General features: G+C 40.9%; 1 non-coding gene across 1 annotated transcript; it reads right to left on the bottom strand.

The window, feature by feature from the left end:
- Positions 1-595: 595 nt before the first annotated feature.
- On the bottom strand, positions 596-667 carry TRNAM-CAU (transfer RNA methionine (anticodon CAU)). Its single transcript has one exon. It is a non-coding gene; the product is annotated as a tRNA-Met (tRNA).
- Between the last annotated feature and the right edge of the window lie 6,346 nt (positions 668-7,013).

Here is a 7,013-nt window from a genome sequence, read left to right as displayed (position 1 = left end):
CCAAAGCAGGCTGATTCAATGTTTCTACCAGATAGGGTATGCCAAGAGGCTCTCATAGAGCATTGGCTAGAACTTACAGCTGCCCTAAAGATAATATGCAATCCAAAACTGGAGATAGTGCAAAGATGCCACCTGCCCCAACTTGCAAAGTAAGCCTCTGGATGGGAGCCAGTCCCAGGGGCATGGGGTACTGCTGCTTATTCACGTATACATGCTTATGAGATTGAATGTGGTTTTTCCTTGGTCAGAATTTTTATTCCAGAAAACATAGGAGTGTTGGATTATTTTCCCACTCTCCCCTCTGTAGATGCAATGCCAACTGGAGAGGAAAAAAAAAGAGTACGAGAAAAATCATACCTGCTTACAAGTTTTTCTTACACATATTTAACTCTCTCCACTGCCTTAAGCAACAGATCCAACCCAAGATGAATCATGGAATAATTTGGGTTGGAAGCAATATTAAAGATCATTTAGTTCCAACCCATAAAACCTCCCCCTGCAGCTAGAGATGTTAGTAGCTGTGACACTGGACTGCTTGGATAAGCAGAGACTACACAGAAGGTTGAATATTTCCCACGCATGGAAAAGGATGAGCTAGCAGAGGATGGTTTCGATCCATCGACCTCTGGGTTATGGGCCCAGCACGCTTCCGCTGCGCCACTCTGCTGCTGATGTGCAGTGTTTCATCTGTCCCAGTCAGCTGGTCTCAGCACACATTGTCATACAAAGACTCACCATCAAGACCAGGCTTACTAATACACTCAAGAAACACAATCATTGTTTCTCCATAACATGGCCTGTTCCATTCTGGAAGGCTTTTCATGCAAGTCACTTCCTGTAAAGAGCCCGCTCACCCTCTGAAATTTAAAACCAACACTTTTTGCCAGGAAGTGTTCAAAAGTTTTCACCAAATATGAAACATGGACCTCCCAAGCCCACAAGCTCCTAGTACAAGAAGCTGTGTTCTTCTCTTCAAGTCTCCAGTGCAACAACAAACCCCACATTTTAATCCAACACTTTGCTGTATGATTTCCCTTGGGAACGGTGAACATAGTATTGAAGGTCTTTGTGTCAGAAAAATAGTTTAGAGAACAAAGCCAGTGTCCACTGGCATGAGATGACCATGAGAAAAATACCAACTGCCAGAACCAAACTGTTACTGAACTCAATGCTCTCCTCTTTTGAAGAGGAAAAAGATGAGCAGGTAAGCATGGTAATCATTACATGACAGATGTAGTTCACAGGAAAATAAGCTCCGAGACTCAGAGAACTGCAACATACTACTCTGAAGAAAATGGGAAGTGTTTCAAATACCAGTACAAAATGTATTTGATAATGAGTCATGCTTCAATAGGAGGATAGTAGTCTACAGGTTGTTTGAAATCACCATACCACTGATCCAGGACTGGTTCTGTGAAACTTCAGCATAACTCGGGCTGCTCCCAAAGCATCCTGTACCATATACCCAAATTCTGTATGTTTGACCTTCTCCAGAAAACAGCAGCTGTCCTGCCTTGGATGGCAACAAGATATTAAGGTTTCCACAAGCTTTTAATAATTTCAAGTTGGGTTTTTTTTGGGGGAAATTTGACAAGGGCACAAGAGGGGAAGACACAGATGACAGGAGCAGTGTGTTGACTTGTACCTTTCTGGCTGGCAGCCTCCTGAGTTGCAAGTCTCAGGAAGAGGCATTGAAGTGTCATATGGTTTTTCTTCTGCAGCTTCCCACCCCATTAAAATGCCCTGCAAAGTTCCAGTGTTTGAGAAGGAAGAAGCATCACCTCTTGAATCTTTACACTGCTCACCCCTGCTTTGACAGTGCTTGATTATAAACTACAATGTAAAATCAGATGCATTTGGCTGCCTGCACTGCAGAGTGAAGATATTGCACAGATAAGTGGTATAATCTTTCAGAGTTATACCCAGCTATTAAATTGCAGAGAAATATTCTGCTGTCACTTTCAGCTAAAAGTATGAGAGGATTATTTTAACAGTCTCAAAGCTGCTTATTACTGTGGAAGAGACAGAAAACAGGCATATCTGGAAGAGAGCAGGATCCAACAATGCAGAAATATAAACTCATGACATGGAAGACAGCTGTGCAAAACAAAATTAGCAATGCTTTTACTGGTCAGAGCACATCCTGAAATTATAACTAGGAACCAAGTGATATTATTAGGCTTTTGTTCTATGACCTTGTCAGAACTTCACTTGGCTGGAAAGAGTTCTGTAGTTTTGTTCTTTCATTTCACCCCTAGAGCCAAGGATTACTTAGATGTATTTATTTTCCCAGCATGTCATTTTAGGAAGTTGTAATTTTATTCAATACATGAAGTTATTCATCTGTTCTCAAAAAAAAATAAAAGAGCCTCTATCCAAACTTGTCCATTGTGCTTCTAAACAGCAAGTAAAATAATTGCACTGAGAAAGCATTTCATTATCAACGATTCAGACCACAGTCTTTGTTAGAAAGTCCTAATGAATAACACAATTATAATTCAGGATTCCCCATGTTCAAAACCATATTTTGACCACTATCCACACTCAAAAGCGTTCCTGACCATTCTTGCAAGTGCTACAATCACTACCGTGTGGGGTGAAACTTCTACGTTGTTTCAAGTGGAATTTCTAAACATACATAAATCCTGCTAAAATACTGGAAGACAGAGCCATGATGACCTGCACATGTGCTCTGACTGCATCCACATACCTTGTGCTTTCTACTTACTTGGTTAAGTAACTTTACTTGTATAAGTAAATCACTGCATGGCATTTCCCCATCATGCTTCCAGTTGCCCAAGGGGCAATCTAGAGCTGCAGCTAAACTTACAATTCCCCTGTATTCATTGCCAAAGTCCAGAGCAGTGTTTGAAAGTCACTAGAATGAAAATAGCTAAGAGAGGTTGACAGAAGTAAGAGTCAATTACTAGGACAGCATATGGGACAATTAACACAGACGCAGAACTTACTAATAAGTTTAAAGAGCTCAGACCACTCTCAGCACCACAGCCAGTACCAAGGAGGTCACAAAGAACAACTGCACCTCAACAAACAGTATCATTTCCTTGAGCCAGCAATGGACCCTTTCAAAGAAGGCTAATGGCATCCTAGACTACATTAGGCAAAGTATTGACAGGAGGTTGAAGGAGGCAAAAGCTTCCCCTCTACTCGGCCCTGAAAAGAGGGCCAAACCAGATTCTTTAGTGGCTTCCAGGGGACAAGAGATAGTGGGCACAAACTGCATCACAAAGTCCTGCCTGAACATCAGGAAACACTTTCAATCTGATGGTGATCGAGCACTGGCACAGCTTGCCCAAAGGAGATGTAGATTCTCTACCCTTAGATATATTTTAAAACAATCTGGGCTCTAGGTGGCCCTGCTTGAGCACAGCCTCTGGAGATCCCTTCCAGCCCTGACCACTCTGATTTCTAGGCCATAATCAGAAAGTTGAGTTATGGCCATGTGATAGAGGAACCTACCTCCTTTATAATCTCTTTCGTTAGCCTTGTAAGCATATGCACTGCACTGTTACTGAAAAGTTTTCAGTCTTCTCCTTTCTCCCTCTTTGCACCCCAAATGCAACACTGGTGCAACTGCAAGAGAGAACAGCTCATCTCATAGGCCATTCCAGCCTTACTCCCACCTGGAACTGACCAAAGCATGGATCAGACAGAGCTGAATGCACTCAAGTCCCCGGGACTTCTCCAGAATAATGATGGGCAGGGGAGTCCTTACACCAGCCTACTGTAGAAATCATGGTGCTATTAAGATCCTTGAGGAACACACACTGAGAATTCAGCACCTAGTACTTGTAGCTATATTGCCATGGGTACACAGACATTAGTCATGAGGCTCTCCACTTGGAGATTTGCAGTTGTGTTTTCTGAGCTTCAACTTGCACATGGGGAGCCTGAAGACTAGTGCAGATGCCTTAAACTACCACATTGAAAGGGAAAGTTTCCAGTTTCATCCCACGATGATACATTTTTATCTCATCTCTACTGGAAGCTTTTGGTCTCCTGAAGATTTTTTTATTATTTTAATGTATTTTTGCTTAGGTGCACAGCAGAAGTACTTTAAATAAATCTGCTCCATTAACAGTTTGCTTAAGTGGATACTATTGCAATGAATTATCTTTCTTTAGCCACAGCTGCCTCTCCTGCTTCTTACCAGGAAATTAGCAGCAGTCTCTCCAGTCCAACAGAACTGATAAACTACTTCAGCCTAGTAAGGCTCCATACTGGGTGACTCTCAGAACCTCCTATTCTTACAAACAGCCTCTCTTTTAAAAAGGTGCAGAGAATTTGTTTCCATATGCTCATGATTTCTCAATACTGCTGTTCTTACAAACTAGTAAATGAATGCCTCCAGCTAGCAGTAACATTTCTATCAATGTAACAGCCCAGCCCACAGGGATCTAATTTACTGAAACTGGTTAAGTGCTACACAAACATCATCTAGAGAGATTAATTGGCTGTTAAAGTTTGATTGCTTTACAATCCCTTGGTGATGGTTGGAAAATGAAAAAGTGATCTTTTGTCATTACGTAAATACCTTAAGGTATAGTCTATGTGCAGGGCTTTGTTTACATTTCCTAAACACAGCAAGTCTTCAGTGGGAAGGAGAACCATGACCCATTTATTTATACTGAAGTTTATTTAGTATATTCATTATGGATGACATTTTCCTGAAGTTTATTTAGAAGTAAAGTCTTCCCAGGCTGTAATTAATCCAAATTAAAACACATTTATGCTGATCATTAAAGCAATTTGTTTCAGACAAGTTTCCATTTGATCATTTCCTAAGGTCTATGTTACTGTATTCTGAATCTTCCATTTCCTAAGTGCAACTTTTTATTTCTCCTAAATAAAGCATCCCAAGCCAGACACCCCTGCTCCTGGAATTTTTCTACTCAAAAGTTCCCTGAAGTTACAGGGGAATTTGGTATCTCTCTTATTACCTAGTTTTCTCCACTTCTGGTATGTGAAACCCTTTCTTAACCAAGTTTTACAATCCTAGTTTTCTCAGGTGGAAGAGCCCTAATCAAAAGGAGCACGTTCACAGAATAGCTCAAAGCTCTGTTCACTGATCATGCTACAAGATTACATGAGGAATCAGAACTGGAGACACCAGCCAAATGAGCTGTCAAGTGCTATCACTTCATATAACGTCAGCAAATAAAAATAGCCAATTTACACAGTGAAGCATCATGGATACAATAAACTACTTTTCCTTGACAAATTGCCATCATTTTTTCACAAGCTACTTCATTGACAACACTTACATCCGCAATGCCCACTGCAGTCTGCAGGCATGCCCAAAGGGCTATCAACATTGAGAATGATCCAGTAAGGATCAGAAGTACATAGACAATGGAGTAAGAACGAGTGTTATTAAGATCAGAATGGAATTACTGAAGTCACTGTTAGCAATGTGAATAAGACATTGCCTTTCAGATCCAGGAGAATTTGAAGCCCCACCATATAGTAGGGAAAAGCCTTTCCTATCTGAGGCTCAGAAAAAAACTAATCAGAAATCAGACACAGCATATAAACCCCTCAGCACACCACATTACATTTCTCTTCCACTGATGTGACTAAACATCTGTAATAGTTCAGCATCTGGGTTGCATGCAAAGCCATATCAGGAGGAGAGAGAAACTAAGAACCAGACCAGATTTCATACAGAACAGTTCTATATATAAACTACCAAGGCAGGGCATGTAAAAAATTTTTAAAAATTGCAGATAGCAATACATTTTTAGTCTGGATATAAGAGCAAAAAACCACATACACTTAGCTGTGTGTGCCAGCCCATTTACTGAGGAATTTGCAGAGTTCTGAAATAAGGAAATCTAAATAATCCATCTCCATCAGTTTGGGTGTAGGGCTGTGCCAGTGACTGTTACTCTCCAGTGAAGCCCCCAGCTGGTACAGGAAATAGCTAATGGATTTTTGGCAAGAGTAACGGAAAAACATGATTCTATACATTAACAGAAGCTCTAAAGTTACCAATGCAAAATGAAGTGCTCAGATATCATGGTGATGACCATGTTATAAAAGCAAAAAAAGAGTGCCAGCTTATACAATGACAGTTTCTAACAGAACTGTCCATCAAACGAGCACAGACTCAAAAAACCCCACCAAAACCACCAACACAATCCCAGGAAAGGTACCTCTTGGCTGAGGAAATATCTAGCTAAGTCCTTTGAAATGTCTTATCTGTATTGTTGATTACAGCTTCAAACTTGCCTTTGGCCACTGCATTAGAACTTGGAAAAAAGGCTTGACATTTGGAAACCATGTTTCCCAAGGTAGATGCAAGTGTTCAACCTGCAATTGATCGCAAAAGCTGTTGCACTAACATACACATCCTTCCCCTTCCCAACCACCCTCTCTTCCACCACCATTCTGTGACACCTGGAGAGCCACACACCTACAGTCTACCTGCCCTAAGTTCAAGAGGTACTACTCGCATCCAGAAGATTACCACTGAATTTGGTAAGCAAGAGATACTGGAAGGCAAGATCAGCAGGAGGAGAGGAGAGAATACAGCATTTGGAAGTGTTAATTGTAATCTACCAAGCAGGTCTTCTGTAACACTGACTGGGCAACTATACTAAAAGCCTAAATTTGCACACTGCCATACGGTGGGACACACCAAACACTAACTTGAATTATTGAAAGCTAGCATACAGCTCTCTTGGATCATGTTTGTGTAAAACAGCCCACTCAAAACCTCAGATTTCTTCTCCTGTTGAGATTAAGTTCCCTCACTCATTGCTGTATTTAAATGAAATTATTTCAAAATAGACACCTATATCTGAGGAAAAAAAAAACAACACTTTGAAAAAAGTAATAAAACTGTCTCCTTTCTGGAGTGAAACAGATCCCAACTTCCTTACATTTACTAACACCTCCTAGATTTATGGTGCCTGTTGGATTCATCTCCTTCATATCCCATTAAGAGTGGCTATTTCCTGTCAAAAATACACTGAGCAGACACTGTGCTC

The sequence above is a fragment of the Apus apus genome, chromosome 10, assembly GCF_020740795.1.
Source record: "Apus apus isolate bApuApu2 chromosome 10, bApuApu2.pri.cur, whole genome shotgun sequence".
Taxonomy (NCBI): Eukaryota; Metazoa; Chordata; class Aves; order Apodiformes; family Apodidae; genus Apus; species Apus apus.
The sequence above is the reverse complement of the archived record's forward strand: the minus strand, read 5'-3'. Positions and strand labels throughout refer to the sequence as shown.